This window comes from Protopterus annectens, chromosome 1.part0, assembly GCF_019279795.1.
Source record: "Protopterus annectens isolate FY-2018-M chromosome 1.part0, PAN1.0, whole genome shotgun sequence".
Lineage (NCBI taxonomy): Eukaryota > Metazoa > Chordata > Ceratodontiformes > Protopteridae > Protopterus > Protopterus annectens.
Window position 1 is genome coordinate 938,063,277 of NC_056725.1, and position 23,801 is coordinate 938,087,077.

Sequence of the window (23,801 nt, forward strand, 5' to 3'; positions counted from 1 at the left end):
ACAATTAGTGACTTCAGCTCCTACTGGAGCAAGGTGCAGAGGAATGATGAGCCATTTGTCTTCTCGCCTCTTCCAGACTTCTCAACTGTCCAGATTTTTGCCATATATTTTTAGTCTGACTGTTCCTCCTAAAATTTGTGGTATTCTGGCAAATCACGGATGACTGAAGTCACTAAATAATGACAGATATTTGAGTATACATCATATACTTCAGAAAATTCATGGTAACACAAAACCTTTTATTCTTAACTTTTTAAGTTCATAAGAGCAATATTTAAAATTTGTCCCTATTTTTGAGCCTTGTCCCCTCATTATTTTTGGTTGTGTCCAGATTTCTTGAGCTAAGAAGTTGAGAGGTATGGTTCCTTCCTCCAATGGGAGGGTGTAGGAATGTAAATGTCAGTGTGGACACCAGGGTTGTGACAACATAGCTATTACTTCAATGGCTGGACAGGTATAAGAATGACACATTAGAACAAAGATGGGTGCTGTTTCGCCTCACAATGCCAGTGTGCATTTACACAGGTGATGTCATCCCAGCACAAGGGTGGGAGGCAGGGCCAGCATAAGAAAGGAGAAAAAACACACTACAAGTCAGTCTGATAGCGCCTTGCCTGATCCTTCCCAGTCAGAAGTGCATGACTGGTCTCACCTCTGAGACTCTATGCATACAGAATTAAGGCATCTCCATGCAAAGAGGTCTCCCGAAAAAGACACCCTCATGGTTAGGGTCCCACATCATTCTGGGATATTGTCATGCAAGTGGAACTATTGAGGATGAGAGCAGGCAATGGAAGAATCCAGGATAAGTGCACCAATATATGAAAAAGTGCTACAAGTTACAAAGGTAAGTTGCATAAGGGAAAGAAATCATATTGTGTGATCTAAATTAACTTAAACAGGTAACGGCTCAACTACATATACATCATCAACATCTACATGTCAGGTGATCCAACAACTCTTCACAGCAGCAAATACTCAAAACCCTAAAAAATAATGGGGGTCAACAACAGTGCTACCATGCTAGTCAAGTAAAGACAATAGGTCTCCGGTTGGAACAGTTTTCAAGTTTCTATACACACCCAACTCGGGACACTGAATACTATGGGAAAAGTACAGTTGTGTACACTTGCCATAAATGTAGATGTTCGAGTGTATTCACTGTTACAGTCATCACATTTGGGTTATCTGCCTGCAGGTAGCCCTCAGCCAGCCTGAATACCAGAGTCTTCGGATTTCTGCATCAGATGCTGTCTCCTCTTCCATGACGTCAGGTCGTCAGGGGTATAAAACATGCAGCCAACATTATTACTTCAGTTTTTCCTGCCCCAGATATCAGGTGCCCCCACAATAGAAAGCGATTATATGGTATGGTACAACCCCATCAAAAAGCAAATACACCAGAAAAAATAAATATACCAAACAAGAAGGAAAGGTGGAGCCAAGAGAAGTCAGGGGGCTGGAGGGAGGGTAACCAGGACTGCAACAGTGAATACACTTAAACATCTACATTTATGGTAAGTGTACACAACTGTACTATGTTCTTCGTGTTTCACTGTTGCAGTCATCATATTTGGGTTGATTCCCAAAGCTAAGGAAGGGAGGAGGAAGTTAAAGAGCATTAGGACCAGCTATTAAGCCCTGCAAGACTGCAGTGGCAAATCCAGCTCTGGATTTGGAAGAGACAGGCATGTGGTAATGCTTGGTGAAGGTGTGTACAGAGCTCCAGGTAGCAGCTTCTAGGATGTACCTGGTAGGGACTCTGAGAAAAGCCGCAGAGGCACATGCAGCCCTAGTAGAATGTGATCTTATCCCCTTGTGGGGTAGGTTTTCCATGGTGCTTGTAGCAGAAATGAATGCAATGGGCTATCCATTTCAAGATGGTTTGCTTTGAAATGGCCTTCCCCTCTGCCCATGCAGCAAAGCCAACTAGCAGCTGTTCAGATTTTCTGAGAGGCTTAGTCCTGTCCAAATAAAATCTAACTTGTCTGTGCACGTCCAGAGAGTGCAGTATTCATTCCCCTTTGTTTTGTGGATTAGGGAAAAAAGTAGGCAAATGAATGAACTGATTTAGGGTCACACTAGACACCACCTTGGGCATAAAGGAAGGATTAGTCCTGAGGGAAACCCTGTCCGCATGGAAGATAATGAAGGGTTCCACTGCCATGAGGGCCTGTAATTCAGACACTCTTCTTGCTGAAGTGATGGCTAGAAGGAAGGCTGTTTTCCAAAAAAGAAATTTCAACTCTGCTGTTGCAGCTGGCTCAAAGGGGGCGGGGGGTGAGCTTTTCCAATACAAAGTTAAGGTCCCCAGGCTGGAGTGTGAGCTCTCCTAGGGGGTCTTAAAATTTTGGCCCCTCTAAGGAACTGTTTTAGCAGGGGGGTGAGAGAAGAGGGGTGTCTCAGTATTATAATGCGCTGAAATGGCAGAGGCATGGATTTTAATTAAGAAGGATAGGCCCTTGTGGAGCATTTCTGTTAAGTACTGTAGAATATGAGGCAAGCTGGGCACCGTTATGCCCATCCCCCGAGCCTGGCTCCAGGAACAGTATATTTTCCACTTTTCAGCATAGGATTCTCTAGTACTAGGCCTCCTTGCCTCCGGAATGACATTCAGCACCTGCTCACTGAGGAATGCTAGAGGAGAAGTCAAGGAATTAGCCAGGCTGCAAGGTTCAGGGTTTGAAGCTGAGGGTGCAGAATCTGGCCTGCACAGCAGGGAAGGGGTCTGGGCAGGTGTCATGGTTGCAGCAGTATCATACTGCGCAAGAGGGGGTACCAGTGCTGGCGTGGCCAGTCTGGTGTGATCAGTATTGTCCTTGGCTTGTCCTGTTTGATCTTTAATAGAACCTTCGAGAGGAGAGGCAGATGGGGAAAGGCATAAACTGAGAGGTTTTCCCAAGTAAAGGACAAGGCATCCACTATCCAAGCTTGACTGCAGGGAGTTCTTGTGCAGAATTTGTCCAACTGGTAGTTCTAAGGGGAGGCAAACAGGTCTACCTCTGGAGTCCCCCATTTGTTCCTCAAGAGGTTTAATATTTTGGTGTCTAGTTTCCATTTGTGTGGGTCCATGAGATTTATGCTTAAGTCATCTGCCAGTGAATTTAGTTTGCCTGGCAGGAATTGAGCTTGTAGGCGTACTTGGTAGTTCAAGGCTGTGCTCCACAGAGCCATGGCTAGTCTGTAGAGAGGGTACTAGCGTGTTACCCCCCTGCTTGTTTATGTACCACATAACTGTGGTATTGTCTATCTTTACCAATAGCTGTCCTGGAAGAATACGGTCTTTGAATGCTGTCAGAGCATTCTATACAGCTAACACTTCTTTTTGATGGATATGCAGGTGCATCCGTCTCGGGTTCCATTTGTCCTGAATGCACTGCCCTGCCATGTGCACCCCCAATGCATAATCCGATGCGTCTGTTAGGGTTTGGATGGCAGGGGGTAGAATGAAAGGGAGTCCCTTGTTGTGGTAGCAGGCCTCTGCCCACCAAAGGAACTCTATCTTCATACAAGGAATGATAGAAATCACTGTTTCCAGGTCCTGAGAATGTTGACACCATAGGCTTTTTAGATACCATTGGAATTTCCTCTTATGCAGTCTTGCATATGGAATTAGTAGAATGCAAGGGGTCATGAACCCCAGGGCTTGCAGTATTTTCCTTGCAGACAGCTGGGGTTTTGTGGCCAATAGTTTGAAGTAGGTTGTCAAATAAACTTGTTTCTCTGGAGTGAGGAATGCCAACTGGGAAGTTGCGTTCAAGCTTGCTCCCAGGAATACAATCTGTTGGCAGGGTACTAGGTGAGATTTCTTTTTGGTGATGGTGTACTCCAGTGAGGTTAGAAGTTTCTTTACGAATGCCAGGTGTTGTAATAGCAAATCCTGGCTTTCTGCCGAATCACACAATTGTCCAAGTATGGGTATATTTGAATATTTCTCTGCTTGCAAAATGCAATGGCTGGAGCTAGATACTTTGTGAGTACACTGGGCGCAGTAGATAAGCCAAAGGGAAGTTCAGAGAACTGATAGTGCATGGAGCCTGCCCTGAAGCGTAGGTATTTCCTGCAAGATTCCCTCAGTAGGGTGTGCAGGTAAGCTTCTTTTAAGTCTAAGATTGCCAGCAAGGCATCCTTGGCTAGCATAGGAAGAAGCTGTTGGAAGAGTTAGCATTTTGAATTTTGGAACTACCAGAAAGGTGTTGAGAATAGAGAGGTCCAGGATAGGACACCAGGCAGTTGTGGTTTTCTGGGTACCAGAAAAAGTCTTGAATAAAAACCTTGTCTCCTTTCTTCTGCTGGGACAGGCTGAATAGCCCTGATGGTGAGAAGAGAGAGAGAACCTGTTGTTGGGCCTCCACCCATTGATTTGGGGGTAGGTCTGGCCAACCATTTGGGGTTGGTAGTGTGTGGAAGTGGAATCTGTATCCTTGAGAAACTATGTTCAAAACCCATTTGTCCTGGGTAATGAGTTCCCAGTTTTTGCATGCAGGGCAAGCTTTCCTCCTAAGGGGGAACGGTAGTTCAGCAGGTCTTGCAAGGGTTAAGGTTAAGTCATTGTGCCATTTTACCATAGGGGGGTGGCTTACTACTCCCTGCTTTGGAAGTGGGAGCCCCCCGACTGCTTAGGTCTGTGCATAGCCTGAGACTGTAACCTAGGTAGTCTTCTGTTCCTGGGTTTGGACTGAGAAGGCCTGTTAAGAGACTGGAAAGGACCAGTTCTTTGAAGGCCAATGCCCAGTGAATCTGGGAGGCTGTACTTTTAGGAAATCTTTAACAGTTTGCATAGATTTAGCTTTTTCCTCCATCCTTTGGAGGATGACTTCTGCTTTGTTGACAAAAAGGCGGTCTTGGTTTAAGGGAGCATCCAATAATTTAGCTTTAACATGATCTGGCAAGTTTTGTTCCTTAAGCCAAGCATGCCTTCTAAGTACAGACCCAGTGACAGATGCTTCTAAAGCATCAAAACCACATTGCAAAATATGTTTACCAACTTGTTCTGCAGAATGCATTAAATCTTGCAATTCTGTGTGTTCAGCACAGTTAGGAATCCACATAATTTTCTGTTTAAGTAGTCCCATAACATGCTGCTGATACTTTAACATATGAAACTGGCAATTTAAAGATCTAAAGGCCAAGGTTGCAGAAGTGTAAACCTTCTTACCTCATCTGTCTAAGGCTCTAGAATCTCTATCGGAAGGGGTAAGATTTTTGGCAGCAGTAGCCTTAATGCCTTTTGGTCCTTGGGAAATGGTCTCTGGATCCGCAGAAGGATTCTTGAAGAGGAACTTGTGAGAGTCAGGTACTCTGTAGTACCTGTCAGGTTTTCTGGGAGCTGGAGGTAAAGTGTCTGGGGAAAGGCTAGATTCCAAGAAAGCATCACCTACAATGTCCAGAACAGGAGGGATAGCTAAAGGCCTGTGTTGAGACAGGAGTAAGAATTCCTCAAGTCTCTTTTTGGACTCAGAGTAATCCTGGCTTTCCCAGCGGAAATGCTCCCCAAGAGTATGCAAGGTTTCGCTGAAATAAAAATCTTCTGGAGGGGAAACGGATGGAATGGAATCCTCTACATCTGAATCCTCATAAGTAGATAAGGGCAAATCCTGGTAATTAGAAGGAGCAGAAATATTAGATTCCTGATCAGAAGAATCAGAAAGAAATTCAGTTCTAGGTCTCTTAGAGGGGGAAGGCTGGCTTCCCCTAATTAAGGTAATAAGGTCTTCAGCCATTCTAAGCATTTGTTTTTGAGGAACATGGGCTTGAGCTCATGGTTTGGTTGTCTGTTTTCTAGGTGTAGTGTGAGTTTTAGGCCTGAGGGATTCAGAACTTCTGGACTGAAACGATGACGTCGGTTTAAAATGAAAGTCTGTAGGCCTGACTACACCCTCAGAAGCTGGTGCCTGCACAGCGGCTCTGGACCCATCCAAGGTAGAGACATCCACAGGTTCCACAGTCGAAGAAGCATCTCACGGCATACCGGACTCTGAATGGGCCTCAGTAGAGGCCTGTGAATCTGAAGTAGCGGGCATCATGGGCTGCATAAGCGCCTCTGAGTACTGGTGGACTGACTACTAGCTTAATGGAAGTGTCGTCGGCAGTTTTGGACCTATGCGGTCTGTCTCTGTCTTTATCCTTACGTTTTTTCAGAAGATTGGTAGTCGGGATGGCTTAACAAAGCCATTCTGGAGTACTGAGACCAAGTACGAAAGTAATTGGCTGCAAAAATAGCCCGATGACAAATAGTTCGGGGGTTGAAAAAGGCACAAAACTGACAGTGAGGGACCTCGTGGTCTGGGCCTAAACAGGGGATGCAGTACGAATGAAAATCTCTATGAGGTATTCGTTTTCTACAGGTAAGACAATTGTTAACTTTTACTGACATCGGTTGGAGCAAGAAAAAGGATCCTCAACAGAATACTTATCTTTTTTGAAGACTTCAGGTCTGAAACTCGAAAAAGTACAGTTTTGTACCTACCATAAATGTAGATGTCCGAACAGGATAGCATCTGCAGTCCTTACAAATGGGTTGTCCTGTCGTCAGGCAGCCCTTCGGTCGGCCGGATTCCAAAGTCTGGGTCTGGCCTCGGCTGGTGTCGCACTTTACCCGACGTCATCTCTGCTGGTCTTCGGGTATCAGCCGACGCCATTTTCCTCAGTGTTTCTTGCCCCAGATGCCAGTTGCCCTCTTGGAAAGCTAAATTTTGGGTAAAAGCCAATGTTTCCAAAAAGGTAGAAGGCAAACACAAAAAATAAGCATGTATGTACATATATACAAACAAATACACCATAAGAGATCCCCCCCCCCAGCTAGCTATTAGGTGGGCAAATACCCTAGGAGTACCACAGAGGGGAAGGAGGGTGGGTAATCCTGACTGCAGATGCTATCCTGTTCGGACATCTATATTTATGGTAGGTACAAAACAAAACTGTACTATGTCCTTCAAGGATGCATCTGCAGTCCTTACAAATGGGTAGAATACTATAGCCAAACTAGGGGAGGAGGAAGAAGAATTATGGTGTAGTTAGGATCCCTTGCAAAACAGCAGTGGCAAACCCTGCTCGGGATCCAGAGTATAGAGGTAAGTTATAATGCTTGGCAAATGTATGCACGGAGGTCCAAGTAGCAGCCTCAATGTCCTTGGTAGCCACTCCTCGTAAGAAAGCTGTGGTAGTGGCTGTAGCCCTTGTAGAATGAGGCCTTATGTTCTGTGGAATTTGCTTTCCGTGGTAGGAGTAACAGAATCTTATGCAATTTCCTATCCACTTGGAGATTGTTTGTTTGGAAATTGTTTTTCCTTCCCTTCCTGTTGCATAAGCTACTAGAAGCTGGTCGGTTTTTCTATTGCTCTTGGTTCTGTCCAGTTAGTAGCGCAACTGTCTATGTACATCCAAGGTATGCAGCAGTCTTTCCCCCCTATTCTGTGGATTGGGAAAGAAGGTTGGTAAGTGGATTGCCTGGTTTAGAGATACTCTGGATACCACCTTAGGCATAAATGTAGGATTAGTTCTCATGGACACACTATCTTGATGGAAGATTAGGAAGGGTTGTACTGCCATTAAAGCCTGTAGTTCCGAAACCCTTCTTGCTGAAGTAATTGCCAGTAGGAAAGCAGTTTTCCAGGAAAGGTGTTGAAGGTCTGCTGTTGCTGCTGGTTCGAATGGAGGGAGTGTCAATTTTTCAAGCACAAAGTTCAAGTCCCATGCTGGTAATGGTGGTTTCCTAGGAGGTTTTACCATTCTTAATTCCTCTCAGGAACTGCCTGAGTAGAGGATGTGAGAAGACAGGGGGATCGAAGCTGTATTCTGCAGAAATAGCTGATGCATGTATCTTGATGGAGGAGTAGGACAGGCCTGTATGAAGAAGCTCTGCCAAATACTCCAGGATGTTGGCAATGTCTACCTTTGACACATCTTTCCCTCTTTCAGTACTCCAAATGACAAACCTTTTCCATTTTCCTGCATAGTTCCTTCTTGTTGAAGGTCTGCGGGCCTCAAGGATAATGTCTTTAACCCTTTGGGATAAATCTGGGTTAGTTGCTCTTATGTAATGTTCCAGGCAGTCAGTTGCAGAGTTTTTAGGTTTGGATGCAGAATGTTGTAGTCTCTCTGAGTTAACATCAAAGGAATCAGGGGCAGTGTCCACGGTTTCCCCCGAGACATGCTCCTCAGCAGTGGATACCAATGTTGTCTTGGCCAATTTGGAGCTATCAGAATTATCCTTGGACGTTCCTCTTTGATTTTCAGTAGTACCTTGTGCATCAAAGGAAGAGGTGGGAATGCATATGCTGTCAGGCCTTTCCAATTGAAGGATAGAGAGTCCACCTTCCAAGCAAGTGGGTGGTATGTCCTTGTGCAGAATTTCTTGAGCTGGTGATTGAGTGGGGATGCGAATAGGTCTATTTGTGGCATTCCCCATTTCTTTGTGATGGCCTTGAAGATGTCTGGGTGTAGCATCCATTCGTGAGCATCCGAGGTAGTTCTGCTTAGCATGTCTGCTAGGATGTTTTCTTTTCCTGGTACAAATATTGCCTGTAACTGAATGTTGTAGCTCAGAGCCATATTCCATAGGTCCAGAGCCATTCGGCATAGGGGGTATGAATGAGTGCCTCCCTGTTTGTTGATGTACCACATGACTGTGGTGCTGTCTGTCCTTATCATCAATTGGCCTTCTTTGAGGAATGGTCTGAACCTGTTCTTTCAACCATGCATGCCTTCTTATAACTGTGCCAGTCATGGCTGATCTAAATGAAGCCTCCAGTGCATCATAGCCACATTTTAAAGAATGGTTACTAACCTGCTGAATGTTATTCACCATTTCTAGAACATATTTCTTATCTAAGGAATCCTCAGAGGACAGTTTCTTAGTTAACTGATCAAGCATAAACTCTTGGTATTGGATCATATGAAACTGACAGTTCAAAGCTCTAGCTGAGAGAGTAGCAGAGGTGTATACTTTTTTACCCCATCTCTCTATGGAGGTATAGCTAAGGGCCTATGTTGCGGTAAGTGTAAAAAGGTCCTAAGCCTTTTTCTTGAATCTGAGAAATCTTGTCCCTGCCATTGGAATTGCTCTCTCATGGCGTGTAAGGTTTCCCCAAAGGAAAATTCCTCTGGTGGAGAGGCAGAAGGAATAGATTCTTCAGCATCAGAATCTTCATAAGTAGAAAAAGGAGCCTCTGGATGGTCTGTATTGTCAGAGTCATCAGAAGAGTCATTTGAGGACACTGGCTCAGGGGGCTCTGCTCTTGGTCTCTTTTCTGGAGGTTGAGAGGCCCTGTCTGGGTGAGATTGGGATCCCCTTATTAAAGAGATGAGATCCTCTGCCAGAGTAAGCATTTGTGAACTAGAACTGGGCCTGTGAGAGGGGGGCTTAACAGGCACAGACTTAGTTTTGGCTGCTTTAGCCCTGGCAAAGACCTTTATAGACATGGCTGCAGGAGGCCTAGCTGCACCACGTGCTGGGGTAGAGACATCCAACAGGATGGTGTCCGATAATTCTAGAGAAACCACATTAGTAGGCAAAACTTCAGAGGCCGATTCAACTAGGGTAGAAGGGGCCTCGGTAGCAGTCATGGATTCGGCTGAAGATTGACCGGTTTGCTCGGTTTCAGCCGAAACCGAGACACTCGCGGTTTGCTTAACCGTGGTTTTGGCCGAAACCGTGGGCCGCGAGTGTCGGTCCTTTTCTTTGCGTTTCTTAACAATTTGAGTAGTCGGAGGATCCGACGGCATAATGTACGCAAAATCTGAGCCGAAAAACTGTTCAGCAAACTCCGACCGAAGCCTAAGCGTTCGTCGGTTGAAGGAAGCACAGGCTAAACAAGCTGCTACGTCGTGGTCTGGGCCTAAACAAGGCAAACAGTAACAGTGGAAATCTTTATGAGGTATTTGTTTCCCACAAGTTAAACAGTTATTCACTTTTTCTGACATCGGCTGAGGCAAGAAAGAGTCCCCAATGGGGTACTTAGCTTTTAGAAGTCTTCAAAGTAGTATTCGGTAGTAGTAATCTCTGGATCTGACTGACCGGCACTTGCGAACAGCTTCTGCTTCGGGCGCCACGCGGCAAGAAAGACTGGGGAAAATGGCGTCGGCTGATGCCTTTATACCCGAAGACCAGCAGAAATGACGTCGGGTGAAGTGCAACACCAGCCGAGGCCAGACCCAGACTTTGGAATCCGGCCGACCGAAGGGCTGCCTGACGACAGGACAACCCATTTGTAAGGACTGCAGATGCATCCTTGAAGGACATCGAAAATTTCAGGAGTCTGCCGACCGGCACTTGCGAACTGCTTCTGCTACTGCACGTCAAGAAAGACTGATGTAATGGTGTCGGCTGCATGTTTTATATCCCTGACGACCTGACGTCATGGAAGAGGAGACAGCATCCGACGTAGAAATCTGAAGACTCTACTATTCAGGCCAGCTGAGGGCTACCTGCAGGCAGATAACCCAAATGTGATGACTGCAACAGTGAAACACGAAGAGCATCTGCACATCAGAAATACACTGAGTGGTGCTTATTGACAAAAGCCAAAAGTATTTCCACAACAAAGCATATTTTACCGTCCTGCCTCTACCAGTAAAAAAGGGCAGCATTGTCTTAGCTTCTCAACATTCCTAAATCCACTTTAAGAAAAAAATCTGACTAAATTGTTTTAGTTATGACTGCAGTATTAACACTAACATAGTTAACACTGAGGTGTTTTTATCAAAACTGCTTTACAACAAAGGCACAGAACAAAAATGATGCCACCACCATGCTAATGCTGAGATGAGGGGACAGAAGTGACAAGTGGGTGGGGAAATGAATGAGAGAGGAAATGTGCACCTTTTTTTTAAATAAAGGAAAAAATGTACTCTACCTGACATCTGTGCAGATGACCCTGCGGCTTATATAAGAAACATCAGTGTAATCATGTGGGAAGGTAACTTAGTCAAGTGATGCACAAGTGCATAGCATCTGAAACAATTACTCATAATTGGTTCAAAGTGGCAAGGAAGGCAGTCACACACCTGTTCCATTTTTGTAGAGTTTTAAAGTAATTCACAAAAGAGTTCTGTGTCTCACCTTGGTCCAAAACTTGCTGAGTACAAAGAAACGTAACAAAGGCAGGTTTACATAAAACAAAAAAAAAACAAAGCTGCCACTCTTTCTGGCAGTACTGTTAAATGTTTCTGTACAAAACAGAGGGACAAAGGAATAATTGTAAAAAAAAATATCCAGGAACATTATGTGAAAACCAGCCCATGCCTTGCATTATACTTCCTTTGAGCCACACAAAAAGTAAAAAGAAAGAATACCTTTGGGTTACAGTTCTCATACTCACTAGATTTTCCCATGGGTGTGAAAAATAAAGGAAATTACTTTAACAGGAGCAGTTTACTTCTGCCAGTTCTAAAATTAAACTCTCTGTTCTCAAAAGGATTTCACACAGAAGTTTTCTTTTCTTGAATGTGTAGACAATCCTCCCCCCTTCTTGTTTCAGATTAAATAACCATAATCACATAAATTAGGAACAGTCTTCCAAAAAGATAGGTTTGTTCAGTGTCAGCAATGCCCCAACACTAAAAAACTTGTAGATTAGTCTGTATTTTAATGCAGTCCAGAGTTTTTAGTTTTGATATTGTTTTGCATCACTTGCACATAATTTACTGCATATAACAGCCATCAGCCAGGATTCCCCAATTCTCTTGTGGTCATCTATATGAAAATATTTACTACAGACAACCATACATACATAATTATTACACGCACACATTTACATATATGTGTGTGTATTTATTATACATACACACACACACATATACAAACTTTTTTTTTTTTTTTTTTTTTTTTTAAGTGTAGAGGACCCGTCTACTGCTGTTCAATCTTTTAAAATACTTGTCATGGCAAGGGCAAGGCCATAACTAATTTGACTCCCCTGATACAGATGTGCAAGGGTACATACTTGACACAGACAGAGCAATGGGCCTTGTCTTCCCCTCCCTTTAGACAACAGCTTCCAGCAGTGGTAACAAAAATCACTATGTTATATGACATTACAACTGCCCCTAAGCAAACCTAGCTTAGAATGCTGACTATGCCCCATATAAAAACAATGGCAGTAGTCTTCAACAGTGCAAAGTAGAATGCAGCTCAATATGTGGCAAAGTTAAACAGAAGGGAACTAATCTACAAATAACAGTAGGAAATAGTCATTTAAGATTTAATTTTTGTTTTTATTTCATACATTTCACGTGGTGAAAAGGTGCACATCTCCTGTAACTTTGTAAAATTAAAAAAAAATTGAAGTGCTTCGTTAATATGACTTCATGTAAGTTGTAAGACACAAATACTTGTACCAAGGTGAAAACATTCTCATATCCCCCCACCCGGGGCACTCTATGAGGTATAATCATGAACACATCATGACATACACCCAATCTGGCTTGGTTAGTACAGGTATTATGCATCACTCTCACCCACAGTACCTGTACAAGAGCATAGCAAGTTAGTGCATAACACAAAGCTTAACTTAAGCACTTTAGGCAGTAGAAATATCCAGCTAATACTGTTCTCAAGTAAAACAGACCTGACAGAAATTACCACTTTTTTGGAGCCTTAGTTAGGGCAGAGGGGTATACTACTGCACAGAATTAAAACTTCACATGAACTCTCTCTCCAGTCAAACACTTAAATCCTCACAATTACAAAAATGGGCTGGTTATCATAACAGCAACACATCCTTTTCCCATGCCATATAACACACCAGAATATTTTCACATCTCACTTTCTGATAAATACTGAAAAATACTAGCATGTGCACCATTCTCAGACATCAATGTGACAATTTAAAACACTAGACAGCAACTTTAGCCAGTTACTTAAACACTATGTTTTTAATGCCATGCATAACTACTATGCTCTTTGTGCAAACAATGACAATTCCATGAGGAAACTAAGCCGCCACCAACAAATTCTCTCTGCTATACACAAAGTTCGGGGAGTTGTGGGATGAAACACTGACTATAATCCAGTGACTCTGGTTCGACTAGTGTCCCAGATGCTGGTGCTGCCAACATTAGACACGAAAGGATAACAAAATTTGCTGGGAAAGAGTACTCAAGTTGTCTTCTGCCAGGAAAGAGCTGGAAATGAAGATAATAGGCAACAAGCAGTTAAAATGGCAGGAAGGGCATTAAAGAGCACATCACAGTGCAGGCAGGGGCAGCATCCTCTCTACGCAGCAAGCCAAACATATCACCCTAGTGTGTCAGGTAGTAGAGAACAGCCAAGGCCTCACCCTCCGCCCCCCCCCCAAAAAACCCACTAGTAGGGTACACTATGACAGCCTCTACGAATATCATCCTTGCTCAGGCTCTGGAGTATTGCTTATCCTAAAACCCGTTAAGCTTTCCACTCTGGAAAGAAAGGACCCACCAATGAAGAGTTATGTTGGGTATGCCCCAGTATGCTGTATCCCCAGAGGAAAATACAGCAAATGGTATGCTTGGGGATCTGAAGTCTGTTGTGGCTAACCCCAAATAAGTCCAATCAGAAGATAAACACCAAGTATATATAACTACATAGGGCACAGCAAACATGTGCACCAAACAATACTACTGCATGTGAAGGACTGCCAGCAGGGCCAACTGAGGGCTACCCTGGCAGGGATAACCCAAATGCGACGACTGCAACAGTGAGACACGAAGAACATCTACATACAAGGGCGTGGGACAAAACAAACATCCGCAGCAAACAATACTACTACATGTGAAGGACTGTAGTAATGAAAGCAGTCCCACTGCAATGTGCCTTATTCAACATAGGCACAGCTGTACAGGAGTAACATTGACAGATGCAACAGGACAAAGGCTATTCTTAAATCATCACTGAATATGGGGAATATGTGCATAAGTACTTATTCATTGACTTTTTATGTATTTTATTTACATTTATCCACATGCCCTTGTCTTTACACTTTGTGTATGTGTTTTTTAAACAGAATTTTTCTGACTTTAGTAATTAACCAAGGGCAAAACGTAATCATAGTAATTGATTGTTGAGTGCTGAATTAATTTTGAGTGGTAGGATTGGTTGTTCTTGTAATGAATTAAAGTATTTGAGTGTTGTTTTTTTGAATAAAGTATCTGATGAAGCAATGGTTACCACTGCAAAAGCGCTCACCATTATGTATTAAAAAAGAAGATCTTACTTTGTCGTGGTTCAGCTTCTTTATTCCAGCTACCTTCCTACTGGGCACCTGTGTTTCAAGCATTTTCAACGTTTGGGCTGGTTTGGATTCATTTGTTTGCGACTGAATACACCACAGGAAATGTACATGCAGTCTGCTGTCACATTCTCTGAAGCCATCCCACATCTTTAAAAACATTACAGAACTGAAACAAAACTTCAGTGATATTTAAAATTTATTCCCAAGTAAACAAAATGTGAACACTGTACAACATTAGAATTGTAGGCCACATTCACATTTCAGTGCAAACTGTGGTTACTTCTCATTATTAAGCATTAAAAGGTGAATACACACACGTAAATCCAACAGCTACCTGGTTCAACACCTGGCATTTACCTTTGCATTGGTCAGCAGCTTATGCTTGAACATACCAGGGTGTACGTAACTACACTACCTGTTGTGTATCTCCCCTGTAATGGCTTACAGATAGCTGTGAAGTATTATGCCTTTCACTCTACTGCATTCTGGTTCTTTTCTGCAAAATGGCAACAACTAAACTACCAAAGAAAATTAAAACTAAATTCAGGTAGCTAGCCGGATCAACAAAGGGAAGGAAGTATAAATACAGAAGAGGTGATTAAAGGACTACAGTTCTCCTCCCTCCTTCAGTCCTTTATCAAGTACATGTCAAAAACTGTCCTACTTTTTGCAAACTGGGTAATTAATTCTCAGCCACACTTACCATATCCGTTTTTTTTTTTTTTTTAAACAGAAGTACCACACTATTCCTAACAGAGTCAACACTTTCACAGCTAATTCCACTTTTCTATTGGGATAGAAAATGTCCTTAATGTAAACACTGTGGCAGATACTTGTTTCCACTTCTGCTCTGTGGGACTTCAGCTGAAGGAGTTCTAAAAGCTTTACCAGCAACACCTTAAAGTGATTTGGTCAAAAAATTGCCTACCTTTGCACTATCATCAGGTAATACATAAGTACCATTGGGAAAAGTGTCTGGCACCTGATTTTGCTGGTAAAAAAAGCTTTTTATATTAGTGCTTTCCCTAGGATAATGCCAGTGAGCATAAAACTAAACTTTAACCTCAGTGACAACATGACAGTGAAAGTGGGAAGTGCACTCATAGACTAATAGGCACACTGCCACGCACAGAGGTCAACCACTGAAGTCTATGGAAGAAGTGCTTGATCTGCCTACAGCAATGTCAAGATGGAGCACACAATTTATTTGGGCCCTGGTTTAATAAAAAAAATTATTAAATAAATAAAGGTGCTTGGTATCACATCTGGACAAAGGAAGGATGACAAGGAGACATGGTGGTGGAATGAGGAAGTACAGGAGAGTATACAGAGAAAGAGGTTGGCAAAGAAGAAGAGGGATTGTCAGAGAAATGAAGAAAGTAGACAGGAGTATCAGGAGATGAGGTGCATGGCAAAGAGAGAAGTGGCAAAGGCTAAGGATAAGGCATTTGAAGAGTTGTATGAAAGGTTGGACACTGAGGAGGGAGAAAAGGACCTGTACCGATTGGCTAGACAGAGGGACCGAGCTAGTAAAGATGTGCAGCAGGTAAAGGTTTTAAAGGATAATGAGGGAAACATACTCACAAGCAATGAGAGTGTGTTGAGGAGATGGAAAGAGTACTTTGTGGGGCTGATGAATGAAGAGAATGAGAGGGTTGGATGATATGCTGATAGTAAATCATGAAATACAATGGATTAGCAAGGAGGAAGTAAGGATAGCTATGAAGAGAATGAAGAATGGAAAGGCTGCTGGCCCAGATGACATACCTGTGGAAGCATGGAGGTGCTTAGGTGAAATAGCAGTGGAGTTTTTAACCAGATTGTTTAATGAAATCTTGGAAAGTGAGAGGATGCCTGAGGAATGGAAAAAGTGTTTTGGTACCGATTTTTAAGAATAAGGGTGATGTGCAGAGCTGTAGTAACTACAGAGGGATTAAATTGATCAGTCACAGCATGAAGTTGTGGGAAAGAGTAGTGGAAACAAGGTTAAGAAGGGACGTGATGATTAGTGATCAGCAGTATGGTTTCATGCCAGGAAGGAGCACTACAGATGCGATGTTTACTCTGAGAGAGTGTTGATGGAAAAGTACAGAGAATGTCAGACGGAGCTGCATTGTGTTTTTGTAGACTTAGAGAAAGCATATGACAGGGTGCCTAGAGAGGAGGAGTTGTATTGTATGAGGAAGTCAGGAGTGTCAGAGAAGTATGTAAGAGTGGTACAGGATATGTACGAGGGTAGTGTGACAGCGGTAAGGTCTGCGGTGGGAGTGACGGATGCATTTAAGGTGGAGGTGGGGTTACATCAAGGATCAGCTCTGAGCCCTTTCTTATTTGCAATAGTGATGGACAGGTTGACAGATGAGATCAGACAGGAGTCCCCATGGACTATGATGTTTGCAGATGACATTGTGATCTGTAGTGAGAGTAGGGAACAGGTGGAGGAGACCCTGGAGAGATGGAGATATGCTCCAGAGAGAAGAGGAATGAAGGTCAGCAGGAATAAGACAGAATATATGTGTGTGAATGAGAGGGAGGATAGAGGAATGGTGAGGATGCAATGAGTAGAGGTGGCGAAGGTGGAGGAGTTTAAATACTTGGGGTCAATAGGTCAGAGTAATGGTGAGTGTGGAAGAGAGGTGAAGATGAGAGTACAGGCAGGATGGAGTGGGTGGAGAAGAGTGTCAGGAGTGATTTGTGACAGACGAGTACCTGTAAGAGTGAAAGGGAAGGTCTATAAGAGGGTAGTGAGACCAGCTATGTTATACGAGTTGGAGACAGTGGCATTGACAAAAAGGCAGGAGTTTGAGCTGGATGTGGCAGAATTAAAGATGTTAAGATTTGCACTGGGTGTGACGAGGGTGGACAGGATTAGGAATAAGTATATTAGAGGGTCAGCCCAGGTTGGAAGATTTGGAGACAAAGCCAGAGAGGCATGACTACGTTGGTTTGGACATGTGCTGAGGAGGGATGCTGAGTATATTGGGAAAAAGATGCTAAGGATGAAGCTACCAGGTAACAGGAAAAGAGGAAGGCCAAAGATAAGGTTTATGGATGTGGTGAGAGAGGACATGCAGGTGGTTGGTGTGACAGAGCAAGATGCACAGGACAGGAAGAAATGGAAACAGCTGATCTGCTGTGGCGACCCCTAACAGGAACAGCCGAAAGAAGATGATGATGATATATATATATATGCTCAAATAAGTACTAAACTAGGACAATGCAAATACATCACAACACTTAACTCACTAGATGCCACAATGCATCCATGATCACGAACAAATCACTAAGACTGCCAGCCACTGCTTTGTAAGTTGCACATGAAAACCTCCCTCTTTAGAAAGGGAGTTTCCATCCCTATCCCTCTGCAAGTGTTTTAACTACTAAATTGGAAGAACATGCATGAAACCTTGCTGCAGTTGGCTGGCTAATCAGAAAATGCATACAAATTAATATTTATAGGTTATAAACCAGCTAGAATAAAAGGATTTGTGCTAGTATGCATTTTTTTAATGAATATGAAGTCTAAAACTCAAATGTCTGTCATTATTTAGCCCAGAGGAGGTGGAAGTGTTGTTTTTCTCTGTTGTCTTTTGCTAGGACTACAGCTGAAATTTGTTAAAGGGAGGCCGGATAAGAGGGCATCTACTGTAAATGCATATGGAATCATACTGCTAAGCTGTGGCATAATACTGCAAACATATCTGCCAGAAGCAAGCTGCTTACAAAGCAGCATGCAAAAGGATATACCATCCTTCAGGGGTAATCTCAACACTGTAATGTACACAGTACATTTGTATCAATTTCCAGCAAAAATGAAAACTAACAGCAATTTCCTAGGTTATACTCGAGCTTCTGAGCAATCACTACTAATGTTTGTAGTAACAATTAAAAATAAAAAAAATTGGTGTGCTTACACTTCCTGCAAGAAAACGATAATGCACAGACAGGTCAACACCACAATCATGACAGCTACCCGTAAAGTACAAATACAACCTTCACATAATGGTGAAAAATACAAACGTAATGAGGGAGGAGAACGGCATAGTCAAACCAAGTCTGAAAGAACACTGTACAGAACAGGTGGGTCAGCTTATTGGGTGATCAAATAAATGAGCAGCAGCAGGAATGACTGCCTTTTCTCTTATTTAAAACGTCCATCTTCAGTACAATCAAAAGCATCCATCAAATATGAAAAACACTACACGAATAAAAGGAAAAACAATCTGGAAGGTATGCACCATTCTGTGGATTCTCTCCATCTTTCAGTTAAAGTGATTTTACAACTTTTTTTAGCTTACCTTTGCACCACACCATGTTGCAAACAGTGCCTCTAACTATTGGGGCACTTTTTTTTTAATATCACTCTGAAGGAGAAATCTAATTTTATAAAGTCCATTTTTCACACATTGATGCCACTAAGGAAAACATTAATGGTTAACCTTAGTGGCATCAGTGAAGTAAAAAACTGTTGCACCCACAGATTTTAATGGGTACCTCACGTGCAAGCAGGTGCTCATTAAAGAGCACAGACATAACACACATTACAATGGTAATGTCACTGTTTATACATTTACTTGGGGTGTGGTTTAATAAAAAGTTGGCAAAGCTTTTTAATAAAAAAATAGCCCAAGTACAAATAAGTGGAAAGCCAACATAGGAAAATCACTTTAAAGCATAGGATAGTGTATGCTAATCTTAGGGTGCATTTCATTGATGTTTTAAAAGAATATTCTTAAATCCCTAGATAATCAACAGCATAAGAAAAGTGCCTGTGATCAGCTGTCAATTTTCCATTAGTTAAAGTACTGTTAGTACATATGCATCGCATGAAGGAAGTGCATTCTCTCTGCGGTTTATCACCTGGGAGGGGAGGGGGGGGTGAATTTGTATTTCCTCATTAAAATCTTGAAAATGCCACTAGCATAGATATGACTCAGTAACTGGGCAACTAAACCAACTAAACTGTTAAAAACACTACCAACGGTCTGTATAGCCACGTGAGAAGGCTTTCAGGACATATTCATGACAGCAAATATTTCTGCATTCAAGATGAGGAATTGAGGCATAACACACAAAAAATCAATTTTGCCTGTTACTGTGTAGAGCCACCGTCTCTTCACCTGGGGCAATAAATACTAAAACTAAATAAGAAATAGTAAAAGTAGGAGTACAACAGCCTACAAAATGTCATGCAAAAGTTTAGCGTTTCAACTCTCTTCCCCCCAAAAAACTTTTTATTCTTGGGAAGCTTAGCTGTAAAAGTTACGTATGTAAAGCCTTGGATTTTACTCCCACTACTGTTCTGCAAAACATAACATCCGTTATTTCTTATGGCCCTACTATGCCCGATTACAAGCCTGGGCCCTATTAACTCAAACATTAACAGGTATCACCTTTTCTTTCTTCATCTGGAAGGGGAATTACAACAGCTCCCAAGCATGGATACAAAATGCAGGCATGACATTTCGTATTAAATCCTCCTATTTCCTGTCTTTTCATAATAGATCTTTCTTCCTAGTTTTCTACTGACCTGTTATACAGAATCCCCATTACACCTATAATTATATCCCAGGTATTCTACTCTTAAAAACATAAATTTTGCTTTAGTGCTATACTTACTTTCTATTCTACTGTACTTATCTTTACTATGATCCTATTTATCTTTATTATAACCCTGAACTACATATCCTTTTTTTCGCATTTTGCACCTGGGATCGGGATGCCACAAACAGTGACAATCTACAGTCAATGTTAACATTTTTGAGTGGCTGGTCCTACCGTGGCTGTTCTTACAGACACACACAGACACACACGGCCAATTTACTGTGACCAATCTACTTAATGCAGGTCTTTGGAATGTGGGAGGAAACCAGAAAACCCAAGGAAAGACAGGGAGGATACAGTGCAATGAAAAAGTATTTGCCCACTTCCTGATTTCTTATTTCTTTGCATGTTTGTCACACTTAAGTGTTCCAGATCATCAAACAAATTAAACATTAGACAAAGATAATCCAAGTAAACACAAAATGCAGTTTTTTTAAGTGATGATTTTATTTATTAGGGAAAAAAAAAATATCCAAACCTAAATGGTCCTATGTGAAATAGTAAATGCCCCCTTGTTAAACCATGAAGTAACTGTGGTTAATCACATTTGTGGGAAAGCAGAGTTCAATTTGATTACTGCCAGACCTGTTCAAGAGATCACTTAAATAGAACCTGTCAAAGTGAAGTAGGCCAAAAGATCCCAAAAAGGAAGACATCATGCGACGATCTAAAGAAATTCCGGAACAGATGAGAAACAAAGTGCCAACTATCAGTCTGGAAAAGGTTACAAAGCCATTTCTAAAGCTTTGGGACTCCAGCGAACCATGGTGAGAGCCATTATCCACAAATGGAGAAAACATGGAAGAGTGGTGAACCTTCTCAGGAGTGGCCAGCCTACAAAACTTTCCCCAAGAGTGCAGCGATGACTCATCCAAGAGGTCACAAAAGAACCCAGAGCAACATCTAGAGAACTGCAGGTCTCACTTGCCCCAGGTAAGGTCAGTGTTCCTGACTCAACCATAAGAAAGAGACTGGGCAAAAATGGCATGCATGGCAGAGTTCCAAGGCGAAAACCACTGCTGACCAAAAAGAACATAAAGGCTCATCACACTTTTGCCAAAAAACATCTTGATGATCCCAAAGACTTTTGGGAACATATTCTATGGACTGACTAAACAAAAGTTGAACTTTTTTGGAGGTGTGCATCTAGTTACATCTTGCATAAAAGTAACACAGCATTTCCGAAAAAGAACATCATGCCAACACTCAAACATGGTGGTGGTAGTATGATGGTCTGGGGCTGCTTCTGGACCTGGACGACTTGCTGTGATTGATGGAACCATGAATTCTGCTCTCTGCCAAATAATCCTGAAGGAGAATGTCCGGCCATCAGTTCGTGACCTCAAGCTGAAGCGCACTTGGGTTCTGCATCAGGAGAATGATCCAAAACACACCAGCATGTCCACCTCTGAGTGGCTTAAAAAAATAAAATGAAGGTTTTGGAGTGGCCTAGTCAAAGTCCGGACTGGAATCCAATTGAGATGTTGTGGTATGACCTTAAAAAGGCAGATTATGCTCGGAAACCCTCCAATATGACTGAATTAAAACAATTCTGCAAAGAGTGGGCCAAAATTCCTCAACAGCAATGCGAAAGACTCCTTGCCAGTTATCGCAAACGCATGATTGCAATTGTTGCTGCTAAGGATGGCACAACCCATTGTTAGATTTAGGGGGCAATTACTTTTTCACATAGGGCCATGTAGGTTTGGATATATTTTTTCCTTAATAAATAAAATCATCGCTTAAAAAATGCATTTTGTGTTTACTTGGGTTATCTTTGTCTAAAATTTATATTTGTTTGATGATCTGAAACATTTAAGTGTGACAAACATGCAAAAAAAATAAGAAATCAGGAAGGGGCAAACACTTTTCCATTCTTCTTCTTCTTTCGGCTTTTCCCAGTTAGGGGTTGCCACAGTGGATCACTTGTCTGCTCATGATTGGCAGTGGAGTTTTACAGAGTCGAATTGCCAGCCCGGCACCCAACCTTCCGCAGAAGGCGCACGCACTCACGCCTAGGGCCAATTTAGTGTGTCCAATCCACGTACTGTATGAATTAAATTTAACACTAGCATAAATGTGCACTACCTTTTACAATTTATAGTTTGACTTTGTACACAAAAGCATACATGAGAATAAAAAGGAAAACATCCACCTTACATTAACTGCCTAAGGCAATTATAAAAAGAAGTGTTGGTATGACGCTTACCCACAAGATGCTTGTAGATAATCTAATGTAGGTTTTATTCCTCTACTAATCTACACGTCACAACTGTTCCTAGTATATTACTTGTTTATTTTTCACTTCAAGTCTCTCTAATTTGTATACACTGTATGTTACTTGTAATCAAAATTTGGAGCTGTTCTTCCCAGGCTCCCCAAGCAAAGTCAAACTATCCAATTAACAAATGGAAAAAATAAACATTTCGCTACCACTTAGTTTCTCCTAAAATGCTGGAACAAACCCAAGCATTCTTCCTTAATGCAGTCTGAAGTCTAAAGGCATTAACAGCCTTCCTACTATTCCTAATCACTCATTTGGTACATTTTAGGCTTTCCATTCCTTCTGTCTGCAGTAATTACACAATGTGCACTTCTTATGTTCTTCAATATTACAAGTAACTTACAATTTTTTTTTTGTTTTATTTTTGTTTCTTTCCCTTTTATTCTGCTTTCAAAGGGTTTTTCCTGTATGCATTTTTGTACTCCTCACTCTCTGTGTTGTGCTAAAGATACACTCCAAAAATGTAATCTGCATGTGCTCAAACTGTTTTAATTTTTACAAGAAACAACCCTAGTTTCATTTGACTGTAAAATGTTACGGAGTACAGCTTGGTCCCCCAGCTGTGGGGCCAATCTCAAGATGACCAAGTGGCTTTCAAAAAATTAAATAACCAGATGCATTTTCAAATAAAGGTTTATCTGCTGCCCCAAGTGTGCACTTTTGCAAAGGCTCTTCTATTCAACTCCCTCCCTCCTCCTATTTTCAAAAAATCTCCAGCATTGCAAGCCTGAACTAATGTGTTATGATTTGTGACACAATTATGCTTATAAAATGCATTCGCTAGTCTTTATGTTTCCCAGAGTGTCCTTCATATCCTTGCACATGCTTTCCTTAAACTGGTAGAACCCCAGTTCTCAACTCTACAAACTATTCCAACGCCATACATTTACTCTCCTTGCAGCTAAACTTCATGAAAACTCCTCCTACAACCTGAGGATCTACTTAGAAGCCACACCAAATCTCATTATTCCTAGAAGCAGACTCCACAGCACTGCAGATGCATTCGCATCTCAGGCGCCTACTTTTTGGCAATATCTCCCCACCGTCCTAAAGGAAATCAACACAAAACTACTTAATCCAAGCTCCTGCTTCAGCACACGACACATCACCCCAATACAGTCTCTCTTACTCGTTCCTCTTTTCTATTCCTCTCACAGAACTACTGAACGTTGATCCAGACACCAATGTAGACATTGTACACTGCATTCTTCTTGTCTACTATAATGTACATAGGTTCATAAGTAGGTACTAGGCTATCTGCCCAAAGGCATTTATAAGCTTAACCGGAATGTGATGGCTTTCACTGCCCCCTTAGATTAGCTCCCTGTGCCTCTGTCCAGCAGAGCCACTGAAGTGATCCTGGGGTAAACTTCCTGTTTCCCATCTACTTGTCAAGGTCTCTCTTCAAGAGTGTTAGTGAGGAGCTCTGCCTAACGTACACTGGAATCTTGTTCCAGAGCATGGGACGTGTCTGGGACAGGAATCTATCCCTCTGCACATCCTATTTACTGTTGTGGTGAGGTTTAGCTCCCTAGAGCATATAAGCTCGAGGGGATATGGTTTTCTTTAGGTGGAGCATGTCCATCAATTCTGTGTTGGACATGGCCTTGTACGTCAAGCAGAGATCACCTCTGAGTAGGCAGTATGCAACCGAGTACAGCTGGAGTTTCTTCAGTCGAGCTGCATAGGGCATCTGTTTTAGGCCA

At 42.3% G+C, this 23,801-nt stretch overlaps 1 protein-coding gene across 17 annotated transcripts in view; it reads right to left on the reverse strand.

The window, feature by feature from the left end:
* PTPRK (protein tyrosine phosphatase receptor type K) overlaps positions 1–23,801 on the reverse strand; it is a 3,469,591-nt gene that overhangs the window by 2,977,548 nt on the left and 468,242 nt on the right. The gene's annotated exons all lie outside the window — the stretch shown is intronic.